At 40.3% G+C, this 12,393-nt stretch overlaps 1 protein-coding gene across 2 annotated transcripts in view; it reads right to left on the bottom strand.

Annotated features, from left to right (window-relative positions):
• LOC131682297 (hemicentin-1-like) overlaps positions 1–12,393 on the bottom strand; it is a 1,033,786-nt gene that overhangs the window by 599,345 nt on the left and 422,048 nt on the right. The gene's annotated exons all lie outside the window — the stretch shown is intronic.

Below are 12,393 nucleotides of genomic sequence, written 5' to 3'. Positions count from 1 at the left end.
TTGCTGTAAATTCATAGCTTTTGATGCTGTAACAGAAACCAAGCTAATATCAATCAAAGAAGGAAGCTTGAACAAGAGCTTTACTGATGTAACTTATTCTGAAGGTAGTCAAATCGCCATTCTGATAACAAATTGTATAAATTATTATTCGATATTGGTGAAGGCCCAAATTGATGTAGTTTCTTCGAGAGAACATCAATGGAAACAGAGTCGAATGCTTCTTTTACGAGTAAGAAAATAGATGTCATTGGTTCCTTTTTTGTGTATGCGAGCTGGATTTCTGATGAAAGTAGCGCTAGACAACCATTCGTTTCCTTTCTCTTCCGAAAACTAAATTTAGTATCTGATAGTAAGCTTTTCGCCTTAACCCAATTGTCGAGACGTCGTAGGATAATTTTTTCCAACAAGGTTCGGATGAAAGATTGCTATCTAATGCTATTTCAATCGGGCGATATGAGTTTTGGTCGGAGGCAAGTTTTCCCGGTTTTGGAATTGCGATTACTCTTACTTATCTCCATTCACGTCTTTAGGCAAGTTCAAGCCGATTCTTTAACAAGTTGAATTTAATTCTGTCTAGATCCGGAGCATTATTGTAACACGAGAGTCGAATCTATGTTAGTTAGTTGTGGGAATATCGCGAATGATTTTCTGCGTTGGAGCAAAATCTGGACAAATTTTCTTGGCAAAATTAACTATCCATTGATTCTAAAAAACTTCACTTTCATCAGCCACCTTTCGATCCCTCATTTTTCTGGCTGTTTCCCTAGAGTACTCATTGATGTTTCTCTTGACACGCCATCAACGAAGTGTCTTCAATAACTAGACCTTTTGGAACAACGTAGACTGCCAAATTTGTTTTGCAAAATCATAATGTTGTCGCAGTTCCAGCCTATACCCCATTTTTTGTTTCAAAACTTCTTTGCAAGTGATTTATTTAACTGCATACGCATCATACACAGAGAATCGGGTACAACCTTCCACGTGCAATCTAACCGATGTGATGTCGAGTGTAGAGAGATCTAATGCACTTGGACGTACAAGTGATCTGGAGATGCGCATTATTTTGCAGTCATATGGAATTTTCCACAAATATTTTATATCAAAGAGGAACGATTATCATTGAAGAAAGAACTCCACAATACTCCAAACGACTTAAAGTCTCCCGGAACCAGCCATTGATTTCTCTACCTCAAAAATCGGACGTTATTCAATTTAAGCTTTGGTAGGTATAATAATAGAAGCGATATACATTTTCGTTTAACAAGCTACGCCTCAATGCCAGCAATTGGAGGGATGTTAATTCTATAGAAGAAATAGCACGTTTTAATTCCTAGAAACACTCCTCCATACGGGGTACCTTTGTCTATGCAAATAATGTTGAAATAATTTTAATTAAAATTAATGTTTGAGGCAAGCCATGTTTTGGATAAAGTATTGCATTTCAAATTAGGTAGAAAAATTAAGGATTTATTCTTTGAGATAGTACTTTTACAATTCCACTGTAACATAGTGATGGAATCTTTCACCTCAGGGGATTCATCAAAAGACACAATCTTCTGCAAGGATGTGTTATTGAGCAGTCAACTGCTTCAAAAATGCAACCGTTAGCTGTTAAACTTGGTGTAGAGTGTAATGTTCCTGCTGGAATTTCGTCCATGGCCGGTCAAAAACTGAATCAAGGTATCAATATAAAAATTTGAGCAAGATTTGAGTGCAATTGAACTGTATTAACGCGTGTCAAATTTGAAAAGTAAAAAAGCAATTAGTGAATTAGGTAAAGTTAAAAGTAACGTTTTCATTTAGTGAAAATAACTTCAGGCACTAGAAAGGTTAAAACTTTTTTATTCCTGACCAGTTTAGTCGTTCAAACAACCATACATAACCCATCGGCAATGAATAGGTGGTTGCAATCGACACCATGCATGCGCGAAATTGGGCGATACTTTTGGTGTGAAAACTTTCGCCGACCACCAGTCCAGCTTCGGTTTCGCGACCCCATGAGGCAAAAAAAGTCACAAAACTATCGGTTCGCGAGCTCCAATGGTGTGTAAAAACGGGTACCGATTTTATTACCTTTTTATAGTTGTGCCTCTACGCTATTTTGAATGCACAAATACCATTAGATTTTTTTGCATTTCCCGGATCTGGATTGCATATAGGATGAAAAAAAAATTGCTCTCATAGATGTGTGTAGTTATTTAACCACCGAAGGCAACGAAATGCGAGCAACAATTTTAATTGCAATCGATTGATTTGATTTGCTTGTGGCTTGGCGCGTTTCGAGTTGTTCTGCATGCTAATGGCTTTCGTGGCAATAAAAATCCTCATAAGTGCTTAAATATAACTGATCCATTCGACTAATACTAGTGCCGTTTTGCATGAACACCATGCGTCCTATCGTAGCTATTGATCGTTCAGTACCTACAACACCATTTAGCAATTAAATCGTGCCTCGTCGGCAATGGAACGCACATTTGAAAACGGCTACACAAATCAACCGCATCACTTCTTCGAAAGTAACACCTCAGCCGGACTGCTCTCGGTAACTGAATAAAAACCTGCGAACCCGAAACGAGATGCTAATGGATGTTGTAGTCACCATCAAAAGAGATGGCGGAGATCGATTTAAAAGCCAACAAACAGTTACGCATGAAACTTAATGTAGGTACGTGTGTGAATTAAAGTGTGCGTAGCCGCTAAGCCTTCCTCGTCGCGCTATCCGCCGGAATAAACGACAACGGTTGGTCTTTGGTATTTGGTAATTCAATCAAGGGAAAAGAAGGTAGATCGAGTCTACCGAAATAATCAAGACAGCCATCTACTGGATGTGTTCAACGGAGAACGGCGCCCGTCGGTTAGAAATTAAATGCGTGAACTGGACTTAAGTAAATGTGATTTTTACTTAATATATTGATAGGACTATTATACTTTTTTGTTTGGGACAATCAAAGTTTTGATATTTTTTCGGACTAGAAAATTAGGAAGAAGCCTCTAAGTTTCCCTTATAAAACGACTTTTTTGGTAATCGATGAAAAGATCAGGCCGGACGATTCCACATCATACTTTATTATAATATATTCTAAATAAAAACAGGAAAGTATAGGTCAACAAACACAATCGTGTACTTCATGTTCTAGGTTCCTCTAGAAGAACGCTTAGCTCTAAGCGAATAAGATTCTTGGTATGCTGCTACTTTGAGTTAGTTTTTTTCCTCAATACACATGGAGATTCAATCTTTGAAAAAACTTGTAAAACATAGCCACCCAGCCTTCTTCGTAGATACCAAGTTCGTAGATTTGGAATTAACGAATTTGCGACGATGTCTAACGAACCGTTCAAAGGATCAAATATGATGCATATATTATTAGTTTAGTTCATTCGTTTTCGAGCGCTCGGTCGAAACACAAGTGTTTTGTTGCCATTCCGTGCAGTGTATAGCGACAAAGAATAGTGCTAATCCGCGTTCAAGGTTATCTTGCGCACTCTCCGTCTCGTCGAGGTTTCAGTATTTTTCCCCTTCTTTTGTGTTTCTCTTTCTGAGTACCGTTAGCTGGCCAGTAACCAGTGAAGCAAAGTTTTTTATAGTGAGCCGTCTGAATACCGTTATACACACAGTTAAGTGCAGTTCTTTTCTACGTTTCCCCTTCTTGGTTCTTTTACCAACGTGCACTGGGAAATATGACTTCCCCTGACGGCGGTTCATCTCAAGGTGAGATGGACGTCGAAACAAAATCGTCTCCCCGGCTCAAAGTATTTCCTAGCTCGGCCACCCGACCCTTCGTGATCTTCTTCCGGACCAAAGACAAAAATTGTTTGAATCTGTTGCAGATTTCTCGAGTTCTGACGGATCGGTATTCGATCGTGACAGAAATATCGAAAATTCGCTCTGATATGCTTCAGGTGGTTGTAAGCAGCTTAAATCAGGTAACTGATATTGCTGGCTACGGGCCTTTTGGGAAGGATTACAGAGTGTATATACCAGCTAACATGGTTGAAGTCTGTGTGATCGTTTCCCGATTCGAGTCTGAGTTGCGAGGACCTGCTGAGATATGGGACTGGCTGTTTCAAAGACCCCATGCTTAAGCCAGTGAAGATATTGAAGTTTTAATAAGGTTCGTCTACCTGTTCGCCTCTTTGTGCAGCGGGCCATGAACTGTACTAATTGCAAACAATTGGGACACACAGCCTCCCATTGTAGCAATAAAGCCCGTTGTGGAAAATGCGGTGGGAATTATGCGGATGATTCCTGTGGAAAGGATGTTGAAAAGTGTCTCTACTGTGGGGGAAACTCGCGTACAAACAGCGCGAGGAGAATCTCAAGCGTTCCCCTCAGGGACGCTCTAAGCGATCTTTTGCAGAAATACTTAAGATAGCTACGCCTCTACGAACATCTATACCAACTTGTCTACTGACGAAAGCGACTGTGATGAACCCCAGGAGGAGACATTTTCTGCTGTGTCTAGAAGCAATAGAAAAAGAAGGAACATTTTATCTCCCAAGCTTCGTCGTAAAGGCCAGAAGGTGTCTCTTCATGCCCCCCCCCTAAAATAACTACTCAAGGAAGTACTGGTGCAAAACCGAAGCAAGTCGCTCCCGGTCTCAGTAACCTGAGCTTAAAAAAGGAGTTCCCAGCACTTCCAGGAACATCAAAAACCCCAAGTGTTCCCATATCTCAGCCAGAGAAAGAAACCAGCGCTGTCTTAATAAATTTCTCTGACATTGTGGACCGTATTCTTACAGCATTAAATATTTCTGACCCTTAATTTCTTAATTTCTCCCCGCAGTAAAAACATGTTTGATGCAGTTCACTGCAAAATAGCTGATCATTTCATCGATTGTATCCTTCGATGGCTCATTTCATTGAACGAGGTAATGGTTTTAATCACTGTTCTACAGTGTAATTGCAGAAGCATTATCACGAAAATCGATTCCTTTAAAATCTTACTAAATAACTTGAAATGCAATGCATTTGCACTATGCGAGACATGGCTTACTTCAGAAATAGACCTACCCTTCCACGATTTTAACTTTATTCGCTGGGATCGAGAAGACTCTTACGGAAGAGTACTTTTGGGGATCAAAAAGTGCAATTCTTTCAATCGAGTCGACCTCCCCTCGACACCAGGCATTGAAGTTGTCGCTTGTCAAACCAGAATTAAAGGCAAAGACCTTTGCATTGCTTCCACCTACATCCCTTCTAGAGCCTCAGTTAGCTACCGACGGCTTTGCGATATTGCGGAACTCCTCCCCGCACCGAGGCTAGTTTTAGGTGACTTCAACTCTCACGGTACGGCATGGGGTAGCCTTCATGACGATAATCGATCAAACTCACTTCACGAGCTTTGCGACAACTTCAATATGACTATTTTGAATACGCGTGAAATGACACGGATTCCTGCCCCTCCAGCGCGTCCGAGCGCCTTAGACCTGTCCCTCTGCTCGACATCGCTGCGGTTAGATTGCATGTGCAAGGTAGTCTCTGATCCCCACGGCAGCGACCATCTGCCAATCGTATTTAATATTGCTAACTGTTCAGGGCCACCGAATACAATCAATATTTCGTATGAGCTACGCGTCCGCGATATCCGACAAAATCGAGTGCTCTCAAGAGCTTCCTCTGGAGGAAGAGTACGGGTTCCTGGCTGGCTTGATTCTCGATACCGCGATTCAAGCTCAGACTAAAAGCATGCCAGACAAGAACTCTCGCGGGCGTCCTCCAAACCCATGGTGGGACAAAGACGTGTACGCGAAGAAAGCCGCGTTTAAGGCCTACCGGGGTAACGAGCTAAAGAATAGTTTGATGAAAACCAAAAAAAAACGTAGCTACTGGCACCAGCTCGTCGACGGACTAACGAGAGAAACATCGATGAGCACTCTTTGGAGCACGGCCCAGCGCTTACGAAACTGAAACAGTACTAACGAGAGCGTGGATTTTTTTATTTAGATTATAAAGGTTTTAACCTTAAGGTCATTCGCCTCTTCGGGTTAGAAAAATCTTTTATGAAAAATTGAACCCTATGTGCGGGGTTGGGACTCGAACCCAGGTGCGCTGCGTACAAGGCAATCGATTTACCGACTACGCTACGCCCACCCCCAAGAGAGCGTGGATTATTCAAACCGTTGGATATTCTATTTTGCCAAGAAGATTTGTCCGGATTCCACCCCGGCACAGAAGATCTACTGCGCCACGTCCCCTCGCGATAACGCGCACGAAACACCGTTTTCGATGGTGGAGTTCTCACTTGCGCTCTTGTCATGTAACAATAAAACCCGAGGGCCAGACAAAATCAAATTTAACTTGTTAAAGAATCTGACAGGCTCTGCCATGAGACGCTTGTTGAATTTATTTAATACCTCATGACTACAGACAAGTGAAGGTCATCGCCATCGAAAAACCAGGAAAACCAGCCTCCGACCACAATTCGTATCGAACGATCCCATTGCTGTCCTGTATCCGAAAGTTGTTCGAGAAAATGATTTTGTTTCGCCTAGACAATTGTGTTGAAGCAAATGGCTTACTGTCAGATACACAATTTCACAGACTCTAAACAACTTCTTTTTTTCTAAACTTGCTGTCTGAAAAACACATGCATTTTCCGCATGGTGATTTATCGACATCAAGAATTAGCTACATGGGTCTTCCCCAGGGCTCATGTCTAATCCCCCTTCTCTATAACTTTTAAGTGAATGACATTGACGAATGTCTTGTCAGTTCCTGCACGCTAAGGCAGCTTCCAGATGACAGTGTGGTTTCTATTACACGTCCCAAAGCCGTCGATTTGCAAGGACCATTGCAAGACACCTTGGAAAATTCGTCTGCTTGGGCCCTCCAGTTGGGTATCGAGTTATCCACGGAGAAAACTGAGCTATTCGTATTTTCAACGAAGCGTGAACCAATTAATGAGTTAAACTATTGCTCAGGTTTCAACTTTCAAATATCTCGGGGTCTGGTTCGACTCTAAAGGAACCTGGGGATGTCACATTAGGTATCTGAAATAGAAGTGCCAACAAAGGATCAACTTTCTCCGTACAATAACCGGAACATGGTGGGGTGCCCACCCAGGAAACCTGATCAGGTTGTACCAAACAACAATATTGTCGGTGATGTAGTACGGATTCTGTTTCCGCTTCGCTGCTATCATACATTTCATCAAACTAGAGCGAATCCAATATTGATGTTTGCTATTGCTTTGGGTTGCATGTACTCGACTCATACGTGGAGTTTAGAAGTGCTGGCGGGAGTTCTTCCGCTCATATCGATTACTCATCCGATGCAATATCTTGAACCCGTAAGTAATTGCAAATTGCGAAAGGCTTGTCGAGCTCAATTCTCAAACCCGATTTACGTCCTTGTACTTCAATTACATGGCACAAAATATCAACCCTTCTTCATATTATCCCAACCGTGTTAATCTCCTTCATGATTCAACTCTATTTTCCAGGAAAGACGAGATTCGTGGAATCCCGGATCACATACGTCCGCAAATGATCCCAAGCATCTTTCATAGCAAATTTCGAGAAGTCGACTGCAACAAGATGTTTTACACCGACGGGTCAAGCCTCGACGGCTCCGCTGGTTTCGGTATATTCAATCAAAACCTCACCGCCTCATTCAAACTCAATGATCCACACAGAAAAAAATATTTTGTAATTTTAAGTTTATTTTCATGCACATATTTGGAGCATGAATATAAATGTAAAATTAAGTTCCACCACAAACACACACGACTTGTCGTGCTTTCTTCAAAGAATTTTATTATAATTTTACACGTGGATTGAAAATTACAGTTTCTTTAAACGGAAAACCAATGCGCTTCTTATGTATTTTTACTCGAAAACTGCTGTAAAATGAATGACATGTAATATTACACGAATGAAAGTGTAAAATTGTATGCTGTTTGGTGCTTCAATTGATTTTAACGTAATTTTCAATCAAATTTTCGATTCAATCGTTGTATGTTTACATTCGTATTGATTTACATGTCGTTTAAATTTCATTATTTTTTGGTGTGCAGCTTCAGTTTACGTCGCAGAACTTGCTGATATGCAGTATACCTTTGTGAACATTTATACTTTGCCCACCGATCATTACTTTGTTTCGTATAGCGTCAGTTCAATCGAGCTTCTCCGTTTAATGAAACCTAGAAAGCCCATTCCAAGTTTTCTGGGGAAAATCTGGGAGCGACGGCGTGCTTTGTCTGTAAGATCGTACAAGATATACCTTAGTTTGGGTTCTCTCGCATTGCTCCATTCCAGGTAATGAAGAAGTGAACTCTTTAGCTAAGGCGGGCGCTTTAGAAGGTGACATATATGAAAGACCAATCTGCTTCAGCGAACTTTTCAGTATTACTCATCAGAGAACCCTCGAAAGTTGGAAAACTTCATGGTGAACTAGGAAGATGGCTACATTCGATAATCCCTAAGGTATCGACGAAACCTTGGTTCAGAGGAATCGATGTGGGTCGGGATTTCATTCGCCGGATTTCTCGGCTTATGTCCAATCACTACACGCTGGACGCTCAACTCAGACGAATTGGGTTCGCGAATAATGGTATCTGCGCTTGGAGAAACGCTTATCACGTTATCAAACATATTTTCTGGGCATGTGCCGAGTACTGTTCTGCCAGATCTTAACTATTCGATTATCTTCGGGCCCGAGGAAGATCACTCAATGTCCCGGTTCGAGACGTACTGGCAAGGCGTTATCTCCTCTATATGATCTTCGTATACACCACCCTAAAAACCATCAATATCCAGCTTTACCAGCCCCTATTATTTTCTTATTATTCTCAGAAGTAACCTTTTCCGCCTACCGTACCCCAACGATGTTTTGATGCGACTTCAAGACGACACAAAACATCTCTGTCGAATGACCCAACAACACGAGACCTACAGCAAAACATCACACGCGCAACGCGGTGTGTTGCCGATCCGCATCTGAGCCGTACTACAAAAGCCAGTCTGTTAACATGGTACGTTTATAAATCTATATTCTTCCTTAAAATACGCCAATTCGTTGACTACGACTTCTAAATTTTCTATTATATGGCGAATAGTTGGTGCAGTTGCCCGATTACGTTGACCATAGTACGATCGAAGCGCACGAGACATAATTCTAACAAAGCGTTGATTTTCGTAATACCGTTGAATAATTTGAAGACGGTGAACCAGTCTTTCAGTAAGTCTTTCCTTCATGAAAAGGCCAACAATACTGAATAACATTAGCATGACCATTTGTTGTTACCACCCGTTAACTACAAGAAAATGCCCTGTTAAAAAACTCATGTTGAATTGCCCTGCATAGTACTCATTTTGTTCTCAATGCAAAATTTCAACACCTCAGAGAGTTTACAAGTTGATCACACGTTAAAACGACTAAAATGATATCAACCTGAGTAATCCAGCAAACAACACACCACCAAGTTAAAATTTTCTTGAGGACAACTTTTGAAAAAATAAATTTCTTTTGATTTTGAACATTTGATTGTAAAATTTTAGTTTAGTGTTTTTTACAGTAAAGAAACATACAAACTTTAGTTTTAGACTGTGAAGTCACTCCAATTAAAAAAAAAAAACATTCATTATTTTTTCGATCTGATTTCGAGAGGGGCCGGACCCTTCGGGGCCCTATAGCTGGCTACAAAAACATTTTTGCAATGCCGTATTTAAGATAGATTTGTGTCTTCGTTCGCAAAAGTAAGAGCTACAAATTTATTGAAGGTAGCATCTCAATATAATAACTTTAAAAAAATATGAATATATCTCAATATGGGGATATTAATCTGTGGAAATACAATATTAAAAGAAAGGGGAAATTTCCGTCATTAAATTTTCCGAAGAATCTGTGGGTCTAAAATTAGCCGTTTTGACGTTAATATGATGGATTGCATGTTAATAGTCTTGTTTCTAGATGTTTGAAAACGGCAAAAATCCTACTTCCGTATTGGATGTTAAATAGGTTTTTTTTATAAAGGGTAAATTTCAACAAACTAAAGCTTGTTCGATTGTATTCCAATATCTGTCTATCTTAATATTACTTCCATTTGAATTTCTTGAAGTTCAAACTTGAAACCAATAATTTTATAATATTAGAACCCACTAAAATTTTGAGTGGGTTCTAATATTATAAAATCCATTCATTTCAATATATTGAAAATCAATTAAAATGTTAAATATTAGGATAATATATCAATGATCTATTTTACCCCACTGCTTTTTGACATTGTATTGAGGTCGATTCGTTGAGATTTGCAGATGTATGCATGGGACAGGGATGCCATTTGCATTTAAATCAAACAATTTTTAATGAGCTTTGTAGGTTCATTAACTGTTATGTGTCCAACAAAAACACCTTTAACAGGTCAACGTGGGTACCCGGGTACCCACAAATTCAAATGCTCATAACTATGACTTCCTTTATCCGATTTAGACGCTTTTAGATTTTTTGGATTCAGGAATTCGTCTACTTTTTGATTTGTAAAATTGAACCGGATGAATGAATCTGGTGCTTGGTATTCCGGATTTTCCGGGGTAATGTTCCAGTACTAGGGTTTGATTTGTAAATTTTAATAATGTCCTAGCAATATGTATATCAAAACTCTTCAAATTGTCTCGGAAGTCTGTTATTTATTGTTACGGAACCCTATGGCAATTTAAAAAATGGAATTGGAATGGAATGGCCACTCACGGTCCCACGGGAACCTGGTCCGGAATGTCCGTTCGGGGGTTCCAAAGCCACGATATACAGCCAAATAGTTCCAAAGCCACGAGATACAGCCTACTGATGCAATTCCAAGAATTTTGATACCCATATTGCTAATATTCCATTGAAGTTCACAAATAGTATCCCAGTTCTGGAACCTGCTTCCGGAAATCCGGATTCCCGGGTCCGAATGAAGTAACTCGATTCATTTTTACCAAGTCCAAAAGCGGATGAGTTCCTGAATCCAAAACACCCAAAAGCATCAAAATCGGTGGGAAATTACCTTAGTTATTGGCATTTCAGTTTTGTGGGTACCCGGGTACCCACGTCGGCCTGTTACATAGTCAAAAATTCAGGAGCCCCTCCTAACTTCCCCCTTACTATATCAACAATATTATTAACCCAAAAGCTTGACTTAGTGAAGTTCTAAGATGTCACAAAGTTTCAATTTCCAGCTATGGTTAAAACATAGGAATTTCATTAATTGAAACCTAAAAAGGTACCCGGGTACCGCGTCGGATACATAACGGTTAATAACAAAAGGTATTTAAAAACATTAAATTTTGCATGCAGGTTTGCAACAAAATATTTTATCAAGCTCGAAATCGAATTCTCCTACAAGGAAGTGATTTTCTGCACTTGAGATAACACCGCAATTTCGTGTTATTTGGAATCACAATATTATGGCACTCTTTAATATGACAAAAATAGATAAAAAAATATCGGTTTCCTAATTGTTTGGGCTTCTTTAAAGTTCGTCAGCATTTAGAAGTTAATTTAACATACATTATACATTATACATCAAGCCTAATAATAATAGTAAAGTAAATGATTTCACCAATTCACATCACAAATTCGACGCACCGCTGAAGAACATCTTGAGTCAACGCTGCTGCGAGAAAGATGTGCCCAACAGGAATAATGAGACGCCCTAGCACCAGCCTACTGCTGCGTCTGATTTTATAACAGCTCGAACGTGTTTATTAGGCTTTTAAACAAATTAACTAACAGCCAACGAACCGCCTCCAAAAAGGCACTCTCTTTGCTAAGATGCAATGTGGACTCCGGCGATGGCGGTGATCAGACAAGGGCAGAGCAGAAGGTGGTAAACAAATTTCCGTATGTGATTTTTATCCGAAAAGTCAGTATTTGGGGTCAACAGGCCGCCACCATCCGTACCGCACCGCACCGCACTGAGCTGGCTCCGAAGGGCACGAGGTCTTCAACGAATGATTCGGGAAAAAAATCAGGGATAAGCGAAATAACCAATAATTGGATGTGTTCAAGTGTAATTTCTGTTCGGTCGCTCAACAGATCGCTACAGAATGATTGCGTGTATATTTAGGTACCGATCGTGACCGGGCGTTGGATGGACGGTTCTCGAACGTAGGGACCCTTAATCTTAAGCGGCTCACGAAGAGCCTTTCGCTGTAAGTTTGTGCGGTTGTGTGTGTGTTGCTTGCTCGAGATTTAATTTACTCGGAGCAAATAAAAGTAAAAAGGATGTGGAAATTAAAGATAAATAGAACCTTCGGGGCAGGAACGATTGCGTGTTTTTGGCGAACGTTATGGGAAAATGGTGTGCGATTCTGTGCGGCTAAGCGTTGGCGTGAAATGTTTCTGGCTGGTTGGACAGATTAATGGAGTACCTTGATATCTAAGGGGAAATATGCTATCAAATACAAATACTC

This window comes from Topomyia yanbarensis, chromosome 2, assembly GCF_030247195.1.
Source record: "Topomyia yanbarensis strain Yona2022 chromosome 2, ASM3024719v1, whole genome shotgun sequence".
NCBI lineage: Eukaryota > Metazoa > Arthropoda > Insecta > Diptera > Culicidae > Topomyia > Topomyia yanbarensis.
The sequence above is the reverse complement of the archived record's forward strand: the minus strand, read 5'-3'. Positions and strand labels throughout refer to the sequence as shown.